The sequence below is a fragment of the Sinocyclocheilus rhinocerous genome, unplaced genomic scaffold (assembly GCF_001515625.1).
Source record: "Sinocyclocheilus rhinocerous isolate Xijiao unplaced genomic scaffold, SAMN03320098_v1.1 scaffold2148, whole genome shotgun sequence".
Classification (NCBI taxonomy): Eukaryota; Metazoa; Chordata; class Actinopteri; order Cypriniformes; family Cyprinidae; genus Sinocyclocheilus; species Sinocyclocheilus rhinocerous.
In genome coordinates this window covers 56,457-70,395 of record NW_015626044.1, presented here as the reverse complement: position 1 = coordinate 70,395, position 13,939 = coordinate 56,457, and positions in this window count along the sequence as shown.

Below are 13,939 nucleotides of genomic sequence, written 5' to 3'. Positions count from 1 at the left end.
TTAACCATGTTTTGGGGACAAATTTGTACCCAAAAGTGAGCAAAACCTGACAAAATCACCAAAAACCTCAATTTGGGGATGTCCTCATTTGTAAAACTGGTATAAAAATTAAGTAACCAAAGTTTTTTTTTTTTGTGAGAGGTGGGTTTAGGTTAAAAAGTGCATAACTATCTGTATATAAAAACAATAGAAGTCTATGTAATGTCCCCATTTAGATAGTTAAGTGAACGTGTGTGTGTGCAGGTCCGGACCTCTGTAAATTTCTCATGTTCAAAAATCAAATTTGCTCTTTGAATGACTAATTTGCTGTTAAACTCCTCATATGAATGCCTGCATGACATGTATAATTCAGTTTAGACAGTTTGCAAGAATGTTTAGTATGGTATGAAAATGATCGCTGTGAGACACTGTGATCAATATCTGGCAACACTGCATTGCCGGCACTTAAAGGGGTCATGTATTAAACTCACTCTGACCTCATGAGATTCATTTTATCATATTACAGGCATGAAGATGTTACAGATGAGAGTCTCTGACACAGGTTTAAAGGGGTCATATGATGCAATTTCAAGTTTTCCTTTCTCTTTGGAGTGTTACAAGCTGTTCGTGAATAGATAAGATCCCTAAAATTGCAAAGACTAAAGTCTCAAACCCAAAATGATATTCTTTATAAAAGTTAAGAATAATCCATAATTATGTCCCCACTGGATGCAATGAATGCCTCGTTTATAATGGGTTTTATTGTTTTTGTCTCGTCGCTCCAGGACACGGCATCATAGTATGGTAAGGACGTAACATTTCCGTCACATGCTTGAAGTATTCGGCCAATCACAATGCACTGGATAGCTGGCCAATCAGAGCACACCTTGCTTTTCAGACCGATGAGCTTTGTAAAAATCGGCGCGTTTCAAAAAGGCGGGGCATAGAGGAGAAACTATAATGTACAGTATGTGGAAAATAATTTGTTCTTTTAACCTTAAACCGCATAAACACATTTAATTACACCAAATACACAAAATAATGTTCTTTTTAGCAACATCATATGACCCCTTTAAACTGAAAGCAATCAAAAAGCCCATGGACAGGTTTTTGCTGGCAGTATACGACGTTCGGTAAGGGAAACGCAAAAATTATCATGATATTATCTGTCATAAACATTATCAACACTGTCAAAAACAGTAGCATTTAACACTAGTACACACAGATATGTAGAAGAAGTAGGTTACAGAATTAAATGAAATATGCAAAAACTAGCCATGAAGAAGTCTATGCCATGTCATTCAGTATAGTTAATTTTTCACAAATCATGCTATAAACTTTCATTAGAGCACTAGACAATGTTATTGTAGTTATGCATTGTTGCAATAAACAACTGATAAAATTATCTACACTTAAATATAGTAAAGTATTAACAAATTTTGATGCAATAAATAGGGTATGATTTACGTTTTTTTTTTTTTTTTCAATTGCTAACAAGCGTTTACCAATACTTAAAGTAATTTTTCTAAACTCTTAACACAGCAACACACCAACATCACACAATTAGCTAAATAGTTAATTTTCTGGCCAAAACCACATTTTGTTAAATAAATACAAACTGTACATTTCAAAATGCTGAATACCCTTTTCTACATATACTAACTCTATCAAAACACAGCAAACCTGATTCAAAATCGAGTCATTCGGTCAAAACATTTGCACTAGTTTACTATCCAACATAGTCAATCATATCACAGTGACTGTCAAAATTCTAACAATTAGTGGCTCTACAAAAACTGCATTACTTGTCATGTTTCAGTTTGACTTGTATAGAACAAACAATATGATACCCATTTAAACAACAACAACAATAATAATAATAATAATAATAATAATAATAATAATAATAATAATAATAATAATAATAATAATAATAATAATAATAATAATAATAATAATAATAATAATAATAATAATAATAATAATAATAATAATAATAATAATAATAATAATAATAATAATAATAATCAGAAGAGCTTTATTACCAAGTATGTTTACACACAGAAGGAATTTGACTTGACGACAGGAGCTTCCAGTGCAGAAGAAAGTATGGACATAGTGCAAACATACATGACAGTGCAGACATACACATTAATTATAACAGTAATATAAGAAAAACAGAACATTATGGTCTGTAGCGCAGACTAGAAGGCAATAGTATGAAGAGAGAGTGGGCTGGGTGTGTGGGGTCCAAAGTGATTATTTAAAGTTTGGAACATTAGGTCTTCATTTCTGTCATGCTGTGTTTAAGCATTTGTAAAAAAGATAAGAATGATCGATGATTTTGGTATGGGGTAAGCTTGTGTGAAAAGAAAATTTCAGCATTTTAGAAACATGTTAATTGACTGAATATTGTGTGAAAACATGAATTGTGTTATGTGTGCATGTGCGTGTGTGTCTGTGTGAGTAAAACCCTCTAACACAGCCCTGTGCTCGTCTTATTGGGTCTGTCACACTTACATATAAACATAAAATATTGGAGGCCTAGACTGCATAATCTCATTAGCTGCTTTTATTAAGATGAATCATGGGAAATGAATACCTTTCCTCATCAGAGCTACTTGACTTGCCCGGCTTCTCTGTTTAACCGACAGGCGATCCAAATCAGTCAATGCAATAATTTTCCACAGGGCATGTCAGTAAATTAAAGACAGGGGTTTGATTTGAGTGCACTGGGAATTCTACAATAAACATTTAGACCTCCACCACATGCTGATGTTGGAGATTATATGGCTGTGAAGGAGCCGTATATGATCAACATATCTACTTGGAATATGGTTTGGAGTGCAGGCCCAGATAAGCTACTGAAAAGGATTTAAACTCAATGCATTAGATGCTGAAGCAAAGAAATGTATCAAATGGACCATATTTAGGTCATTATTTTGTCTTTCTTGTTACTAGAACCATAAGCAATTTATACAACTTATACAGAACTCTTGATATGTTCTTCACACATTCATGACTGTTTCTTAACATACTTTAGTAAACTCTTAAAAAGTGCACTTAAAAAGTGAATAATGTCAAATTAAATGTTTCTATAAAGTACATTCTAAATCATTGTTTTAATAATATTTTAACATCCTTTAGCATACACTTATTTTGATTTGTTGAATAACTACTAAAGCACATGTAAAGTACTTAGTTTGAACTGTACTGTTATTAAATATTACATTTAAATTTAATATATTTTAATGTACTAAATTGCAACTTCATAATCACAAATATGTAATTAATTACAAATATATTTAAATACATGACATACAAATTTCATGTTAGAAATTAGAAATGACATTAAAGTATATTTTAATTTACTATAAATGATTGTCTATATTATCAGCATTACACTTTAACTAATAGAAGTAATAATAAAATTATATATAAAGATGTACTTAAAGGGATAGTTCACCCAAAAATCATATTCTGTCATAATTTACTCACCTTCAAGTTGTTCCAAACTTGTATGAGTTTCTTTCTTCTGTGGAACATAAAAGAAGAAAGGGAGTAAAAACCCATACTCGATTCAAAGTGAGTAAACAATGGCAGAATTTTCATGTATAGGTGCTATCCCTTTAAGTCCTACTTCAATTGCTCAAAAAGCATTCTTAAGTTAGACTAATTGCATTTAATATAAATTTAAACTATAATACATTTTTTATTGAATTGCAATTAACATTATGTGTAAAAGTTTGCATGTACATGTACATTTTTACAATCTATTTAATGAAAAAGCTTGTTGAATAAGAAATACGATTGAATGAAACTTAATTTTCATTTATCTTTTGCTCATTGGACTGTGAAAAGTGAGCGTTGTGTCATGGAATGGAGGCATATCTTAATGTGATTGGCTTAACTGCAGTGCTGCTTTGCATACGTCAGCAGGGAGAAGACAGTTATTTCACAGGAAGAACAGATTATGACTTTCTGAATAAAAAGATTACAAGGTCAAAAACAATTGTTTTTCACAGTAAGCAAAGTAACATGCAATAAGAAAATAAACAGGTTCAATTCTGAACTTATAGCACATAAAATAATACTGGTCAACCACTAATGTGAATATATGTCAATGTTTGTAGTGCTTATGGCTCCAATTTGAATTCTGCTTATTTTTCCAGAAATGCAGCATTGAAAATGTGAAAAAAGGTCTGCAGTTTCCATCTGGTCCCACTTATTGTCACGCTGAGGTTTATTTAATAAGCCCATGACGACGAAGAGTAATCCACAACAGTCTTTTAATAATAAATCGACAAGGAACACAGGAGAAAACTGAAACCAACGTAGCACAACACAGACACAAATAATAACCGGCAAGAAACTGAACAGAACAGTGAGTATAAATACAAAAGCAAGCGGGGGACTAATGACTTAATGGAACACAGGTGAACTGAACAACTAATTAAACACAGAGGGAAAGCTAGGTCAAATGACAAAGACATAACTAAAGCAAAACAGACATAGGCTGCGTTTACACTTGGCATTAACATGCGATCACCGTGATCCAATCAAGCAGATTGGATCATCAGTCAATCAGGACACGGCGCATTTATACTTGGCAACATCAAAGTGACTTCTCTATCTGGATAACCGATCGGATCTCTCTTTCCCACGCAATATTTAAATAAGTCTTACACCGTGTCTACACAGGACGCGACAAAATACTATAGAACCTATTATAATTAGTGAAGTTGTCTACACTGAATGTGGCACGGCGCAGCGCGTCAAATCCCCAACAGTAAACAGTTGCCTAGTTCTGTTTATGATGTACTGACACAAAGTTCAAATGATTTGCAACGGTCGCTTTGTCGCGGCCAGTGTAAACAGCCTCACGCTGTTGCGGCGTGACAACTGCAGGTACATGATAATTCAGATAAATTCAGGTTCTGTTCTTGCTCTGTTGTTCTGTATCCTTCTAACAGTTCGGGAGAGAGTGGGCGGGGTTTTGCGTGACGTCGACCTGCGAATGCAGACACGATTGCTGGATTGCATTTACATTACACTGATATCCGATCACAATGTGTCCTCGACTACCTCTGGACCAGGACACGCTGATCAGGTAACATTCTGATCAGAAGCGTGTTTACACTTGTCTTTTCAATGTGTATGTGGAAAACATCCGGAGCGACTGAGGACAAAGGAGGAGCCTGACGGAGTCAGTGGGATGACGGGTCACGGTGGAGACGAGGGAACTAGGAGCCAAGGTGGGTCGAAGGGCCGAGTTGGATTCCAGGACTCAGAGACCAGAGGTGGAGACAGGGGATCCTCACGCCAAGGCAGAGCTGGAGACTGGAAGACATGAGGCAAGACAAAGCTCCAGGATGGTGCTGACTGAGGGTGAGCTGAGGGGCTGGCAGGAACCAGCAGAGAAAGGGCTGAAGAACTGGCTGACATATGGAGAGGAGGCAGGAGAGGGAGCTTGGGTGGGAGTTCAGGAGAACTGGAGCTGGGCAGAACCATTAGCGATTCAGAGGACTCAAGGCGATTCACTTGATTCAGATGATTCAGTAGTCTCAGGTGACTCAGACAATTCAGAAGATTCAGAAGACCCGGGAGATTCAGGGTTGAACGGAACCAGCAGGAAAACAGATGAATCAGGACAATCCAGGAAATTGTCCACTTCAAAATAATCCACAACATCTCCAGAGGCCAGTTGTACCTCACCCTCAGTGGCGGGAGTGTGGACGGGCTTCGATCCATCCCCTCATACTCCACCAATATTCCCTCCGGCACATGCGGTGTTGCCGGCTCACACACCTGGTCAGACGTGTCAATAGGCTCAGGCTCCAGGTCGATGACAGGCTCAGTCACTTCAGGGCTTTTCACACTTGAAATTGTTAACCCTTGGTCATCCTAAACCCCGGATAAACAGAATCTTGGGTTATCTGTAATCACGTTTCACACTGCTCATACTATACCTGGGGTTAACTGTTAATCCTGGCTATTCATTAACAGACGTTTCACACGGTACATTCCTAAACCCCGGGTTAAAGTTCTTATTTGCATATTTGTCACTGTCACTGATTGGACGAACAGCAAGCAACCTGTTTACACGGCTTTTGCCACGTCTTGCCAGTTATTTAAAAAATGTCGCCATGTAGGTCTTCCAATTTGTCTTGAACAGACTTTTCTGACCATAACTGTAAGAATAATACCGTCTCTTCATCTTCATCTTTCCGTCTTTTGACATTTCTTACTTTTCTCTCACCGGTTGCTGTTTTCACGACGAGTGTTTCCTGTTACTGACGTGACATGAGCCTCGATGCTCAATTTCTGATTGGCTGTCTGTTGCCAAGCGTCCAGCAGCAACAAACAAACACTGCTCCATTTCACACTGAACAAACTTAGCACCGCAAACCCGGGGGTAAAGAAAGGCGGAGCAGGGTTAGCAACATTAGGTTACTATCACCACTTTCAAATTACAGGTGTGAAACATTTCTTTACCCGGGGTTAAAAGCGGTGTTAAGAATGACCATAACCATATAAGTGCAGTGAGAAAAGCCCTTTCTTCTTGCTCTGGCTCTTCAGTCGTGGTGAGCTCTTGCAGGTGCACCGTGCAGCGGGGTTATGGCTGGCTGGGCTCTGGGTCGGGAGTGGGGCTGGTGACTTTCCCCACGGGGCTGATGGTAAACGGCGATTCACAGTTCACCAGCACTTACTCCACAAACTCGCAAAGCTCCCCCGAAGACCTTTCCCGGACAGCTTGGCCTTTGTCGAGGTGTTCAGTCCGACATAACAGAAGGTGCTTAGGCAGCTGTCTGGGTAGTGAGTCTGGTAAGCCAGGTCTAAAAATTTCCTTGTGTGGTCCTCGAGGGAGCGATCCTCTTGCACCAAGAAAAGGAGCTTGACAGTGGGAGGAGGGTGAAAACAAAATAAATAAAAGAAAATATCGCCACAGTTATTTTCACTTTGTGAAACAATGTGCACAATGACGAAGAGTAACCCACAACAGTCTTTTAAAGTGCCCCTATTATGCCATTTCCAATATTGCCTTTCATGCAGTGTGTAATGTAGCTATATGTGATTGTAAATGATCTGCAAAGTTGTAAAGCTGAAAGTGCACGATAAATAAAGTTATTGTCTCGGCCGCGAATTTGACCCCGCCCACAAACACGTCATTCTACTGATGACTGCTTCTCTGGGGAAGTTCAACGCGGGATTCACAAAACTCTTGCTGTTGAAAGATGGATCAGTATCCTGTTTATTTGGACCAGCTTCCACTGAATCACAACCTGTAAGTATGATAAATAATAGATGTTTATACTTTCTATAGAGCGTTCAAAATACAGAACTGTTGAAGTAGGTGTATCGTTTCCGAAATGCTGTACGCCGTAGACCAATCACAACAGACTAGGCCATCTGACTAATCAGAGCAGAGCAGGCTCACGGAAAGGAGGGGTTTAGAGAGACTGAATCTTTGAACTGCTTTGAACGAATCATTTGAGAATCGCTGGAAAATGAGGTGATATTAAATGCATGCATGTAATACTATTGTAGGAGACTCCCAAAACAATATTAGGAACCGTAAAAATGGCATAATAGGGGCACTTTAACAATAAATCCACAAGGGACACAGGAGATAACTGAAACCAACGTAGCACAACACGTAAACACAAACAATAACCAGCAAGAAACTGAACAGAACAGGGAGTATAAATACAAAAGCAAACGAGGGACTAAAGACTTTGGAACTTAATTTAAAAAGTAAAAAATGTAATTAATGGAACACACATGAACTGAATGACTAATTAAACACAGAGGGAAAACTAGGTCAAATGACAAAGACATAAGTAAAGCAAAACAGACATACACGTGACACTTATGACCTATTGAAATGTACATGAGAAGTAAGAGGGCAAAAGGCTGACCAAAGAGACAAATGAAAGAAAGGAGAGAGGGAGAGATTTTCTCCTTGGCTGAGTGTATTGATTGCGCACTGGCTCTTTCAGTAATCAGAGGTAATTTGCTGAGAGGTAGCAATGCTGGTCCAAGGCCACAACGACGTTTGTGTATATGTGTTTGTTAGTGAAAAGCACCAGAAAAGAAAAATAAAGATGGACAAGTTGGAGCGGGGGAGGCTAGGCAGGGTGCATTTCAGTCATTTGAACACAGATGGAAGTGGAAGAGGTTTAATTTTGGAGCTTGTGCTTCATATGTGCTAGCTAGTGTGTGTGGCTTTAATTTGGACTTCGGGAAATAGATGTTTGGCCTGACCTCTCTATCTTATAAAGTGCACAAGACAACAGTAATTTGGACCATTTTAGTTCAAACTGAGTGGCTCCAGTTTAGCTCAGATTTGAGTTGTTTTGATTGAATATTTGACTTCAGCCTTGCTGTGCTGTAAAATTTGTTCTGTTTTTAAACAGATAAATACAGCAGTAACTATAAAATACAACACTTTAGTTTAATAATGAATCCAGATAAATGTGGTCTTCAATCTATTTTAGGCATTGTGACAGATAAAGTCAAGGGTGAAGATTAGCATGGCCCAGTTAGCCGTAGCTATACTGTACACAATCTGTGAGTGATAACAGCTTTCTTCAGGTATGTTTACTTGGGTAAAGCCTCCACCTGGATCTTTCCCTTGTGAAAAAGATGTAGGCTACACTTTTTGTAGAGTAGCCTACATATTACTATTATAGGAATTTTATTCTTCAAAGGAATATATTTAAGTATGATTATAGTCTATTTTAGGCATTGTGACAGATAACGTCAAGGGTGAAGATTAGCATGGCCCAGTTAGCCGTAGCTAACTGTACACCATCTGTGAGTGATAACAGCTTTCTTCAGGTATGTTTACTTGGGTAAAGCCTCCACCTGGATCTTTTCCTTGTGAAAAAGATGTAGGCTACACTTTTTGTAGAGTAGCCTACATATTACTATTATAGGAATTTTATTCTTCAAAGGAATATATTTAAGTATGATTATAGTAATTGAGTATATTTAAACCAAATGTTTTCTGACAATAAATTGCACATTCAAATTAAATGAAATTAATGTTAATTTAAAGTTAATTAAGAGTGCTTTTTTGACCCACTTAAGTTAGACTACTTAGTATATCTTTACATGCAATTTCACAATGTCTTTAAATATGGTTAAAGTTCACTGCTGATTATGGTAAACTAAAATGTAATGTATTAATAAATATTTGTATTTACACGTTTGTAATGGTGAAGTTGCAATTTAGCACATTTAAAACACTTTAAGTGTAATATAAAGTAACACTACAGCTAACATGTCAAAACATGTGTACTGCTTAAAAAAATTATTAAAAAACTATTAAAACAATTATTTAAAATGTACATTAAAGTAAAATGTTTATTTGACATAATAACAATGTGCACAAATAATACTCTCATTTTACAAAATCATGAAAGTGTACTGTAAGTACACTTATGTGGCATTTTATTTCATTAATATTATATTATCTGCAAGTGCACATTCAATAAAGTTAAGAAAACTTCTTTTCCACAAGGGTTGTCAATGTAAAAATATTGTCTTCTGTGTTACTTGATGTTTTTTTGTTTTGTTTTTTAAATAAACTAGGGGAAAATGTTCAAACATGTCCTCAAGTATGGGTTAAGCATTATTTACCTATATGCTAGCAGTTTCAGACATAGAAAGGGGACTCAAAGAAGGTCAAACTTGTTCTTTTGTGGTAATCTAATCTTTTCAAATACATTAATTTGTGTTCTAGTCACTCTGCCCTCTCAAGAACTGATCTGACTTCAGACATTCTACCTTTGCCATTAGGAGAGAATATTAGCAAACATCAAAGTTATCTTGTGTCAGTTAAAAAGGGCAAAAATATCTCAAAACCCAAAGAGATCACAGTGAGCCAAACATAGACCAATCAATAGTAGGCCATCTGATACCACAGGTCACCAGCCAGTGCAAAGCAGAGAGAGAATGGATTACTGGATAAAGGCAAAGAGAATAAGAGCTTATATTGGATAAAGGAATTTAGCCTGCTTTGTTATCAGTAAATTAATGTATTGCTTTAACTAATATAAGTAGGGCCTATGTCTCTGAAATAGCTATAAAATACTTGGACCCGCTTTATATTAAGTGTCTTTAACTAATATATATTCGCTTTTAAATTAATAATTTGATATGCACTTATTGTGTACATCTGTTTTTACATTGTACTTATATTTAAAAATACCTTCCTGCAATTAATTCTGTTATTAATTTCTGTATAGTTGCATATAATCACACTGACCCCTACCCCTACACCTTAAAGGTGCACAAAGCAATATTTGAAAAACGCTTTTGACCACAGTGTCGGACTGAGTCCCAAAACACACTCACAGCCAATCAGCAGTAAGGGGCGTGTCTAGTAATGATAGGGAGAAGACTATTAATAGCGAGAGATGGCAGATAAAAAAAGAGGAAAATTTCAGAGGAATAAAACATTAAAAAGAAGGGTTACGATCATGCAAGAGGTAGGATCCGCGTGAATATTGGAGCAGCTTTCCAGCGGAGCTCAAGGAGCAGGAAGGCCTGGAATCGGACGCCGAGGTTGCTTTGTTTCTTCTTGATAGGTGAGTTACGCTGATTTAGCTTTTTCACACAACTTTTCTCTGTTGGCTTTTGCTTGAATATGCTGCGTCTGGCAGGCATAGCCGATTCCGCCATCGTCGCTGCCAGGGTTGGGTATGTATGTGTGGGACGGAGTTATCAAAATAGGGGCGAGGTCCTCTTGGGGAAAGGGCGTTTGTTTTGGTGCTTTCAAATATCAACATTGTTTGAAAAAAATGGCTTAGTGCACGTTTAATCCACCCTTAAACCTAACCACAGCACTAAATCTAATCTTAACCATATACCATCCCAATAGCAGCAAAAGTGATTTGCAGTACATGAAGACAATAAGTACATTGTACCAAACAGTTCAATCTTTATTACAATGTAAGTACATAGTAGTTAAAGAAAGAGAATATAAAGTAGGACTAAATATGAAGACATTGATAAGCAAACTCAGGTGTGTTTGATTAGGGTTAGAGGTAAACTCTGCAGGAAAGTGGATCTCATGAGCCATATTTGAGGATCACTGTTTTAAGATGTCCTTGTTACATTTATATAATTAAGAGTAATGTTAATTTAATAATGCTGAGTAATGTTAATAAACAACAAGTAGGTACCATAGGACTAATTTATTGTTATTACTATAGTATAAGGATTTCACTTAGGCTTTTAATCACATATAAACACACACAGAGCACATCATACATGGTAAACATTGAAGCTTGTGTTAGAACAAACTAGAACATAACCTATTATGAATCATAACCAGTTATAATTCGTCATAAATATTTCCCTTTTTGAGTTGAAAAACCCTACACCTCATTGGTTTTTGTGCATCGCACACACATGTTTAAACTTCCATAGCCTCGTTCTGTCAGCCCAAAACTGATTTTTGTGCAAATCTGATTGTAATCCTATCATATTTAGATAGTCTGAACGGCAACAAACTACATGAAATCCAATTTTTGCAAATCCGTTTCAAGCTACATTCATTTTTGGTTTGAAATACTATTCAAATCGCGTTCCTGGAAATCCGTTTCAGTCTGACCGGTCAGATCAGATTTAGCATAGCTTTTTCACTTCCTCATGCCAGGTGATGTGTCCACCAAAGCATTTTTTTTTCCCGAGGCTGGCGTATTTTTTTCAATTGTTGTTCAAATTGTGTTTTTTAAAACGCCAGGAGCATGCTGAGTGCTGAGTGTCTTTTTCAAGCTGAGTGCTCGGTCGTTTTTTCTCGGCGCCGAGAGTTGAAGAATGTTCAACTTTGGAGAAAACGCATGTGACCAATCACAGTGGAGGATGGGCGGGACTAATAGCGACAAACCGCCATACCCTGCTTCTACTACGACTGATCTTATACAATGTAGAAGTTAATATTGCTTGTCTCCGAGTATTTATGTCTTTACCAGATGGAATTTCTGGACTACAATATTATTGTTATGAAAAATAATTCTTGGAAAAATATTTCATTCGCGATGCGTCTGCCATATTACTTCAGCAGATATTCTGAATCATAGCATAACCCTAACCCTAATCCTAACCCTTTGGTATACATGCGGCCTTAAAGCAGTAAACATGTCAGAGTTTTTTGTAGAAAACATGCTTAACTCTTTGCAGAATCAAGTTTGTGTTTTTGCGAAGTGCAAGTCAAGTGACTAAAGACAATATACATAGAAACCAATGCAGATATCTGGATCAAGATGATCAAGATGGCGCCGCAAATGGCAGCCAGGACGCTGAGCTCCGCGATTCTTCTATTAGCCCAAAATCACTGGACTTAACGACTACAGACCTGTCGCTCTCACGTCTGTGTTCATGAAGTCATTTGAGCGACTGGTCCTGGCCCACCTGAAGGACATCACTAGACCCTTGCTGGATCCTCTTCAGTTTGCCTACAGAGCAAACAGGTCTGTGGATGATGCAGTCAACATGGGACTGCATTACATCCTGCAACATCTCGACAGACCTGGGAATTACACAAGGATCCTATTTGTGGACTTCAGTTCGGCCTTCAATACCATCATGCCTGACCTTCTCTCAGACAAACTCACCCAGCTCTCCGTGCCCACCTCCATCTGTCAGTGGATCACCAGCTTCCTGACAGACAGGCAGCAGCTAGTGAGGCTGGGCAAACTCACATCCAGGACTATCACCATCAGCACTGGCGCTCCCCAGGGATGTGTACTCTCCCCACTGCTCTTCTCTCTCTACACGAATGACTGCACCTCTAAAGACCCCTCTGTCAAGCTCATGAAGTTCGCAGACGACACTACAGTCATCGGCCTCATCAAGGATGGAGACGAGTCTGCTTACAGACAGGAGGTTAAAGAGCTGGCTGTCTGGTGCAGTCTTAACAACCTGGAGCTCAACACGCTCAAAACTGTGGAGATGATCGTGGACTTCAGGAGAAAACCCCCTGCACTCCCCCCACTCACCATCATGGACAGCACTGTGACTGCAGTGGAGTCATTCAGGTTCCTGGGCACCACTATCTCTCAGGACCTGAAGTGGGACACTCACATAGACTCCATTGCAAAAAAGGCCCAGCAGAGGTTGTACTTCCTTCGCCAGCTGAGGAAATTCAACCTGCCACAGGAGCTGCTGAAACAGTTCTACTCTGCTATCATTGAGTCTGTCCTGTGTTCATCCATAACTGTCTGGTTTGGTTCAGCAACCAAATCAGACATCAAGAGACTACAACGGACAGTCAGGACTGCTGAGAGGATTATTGGTGTCCCTCTGCCCAGCCTCCAAGATCTTTACATCTCCAGAGTGAGGAAAAGGGCTAAAAAAATCACCTTGGACCCCTCACACCCAGCCCACTCTCTCTTCGAACTGTTGCCTTCTGGTCGGCGCTACAGAGCACTGACCACCAGAACAGTCAGGCACAAGAACAGTTTTTTCCCACAAGCTATATTCAGTCTGAACAATTAATCTTTCATAATTATACATCGTCCATCACAACTAACATAGTATATTTATATTAAACTGCACACTTTGTAAATAACATATCTGCACACTAATAAACATATATGTACATTTATCTAAACAATTACATTTTTTCCTATACTTCTATTTCTGTATATAGTACATTATTCAATTTTTCTTTTTTTTATTATATTAGTGTTATATTACATCCCTACTGTGTTATTCCTATGTATGTCTGCACTATCATGTATGTCTGCACTATGTTTGTACTTTCTTCTACACTGGAAGCTCCTGTCGTCAAGTCAAATTCCTTGTGTGTGTAAACATACTTGGTAATAAAGCTCTTCTGATTCTGACATCAGTGGTTCAACCGTAATTTCACGAAGCTACAAGAATACTTTTTGTGCACAACGAAAACAAAAATAACAACTTTATTCAACGATTTCTTCTCTTCCGG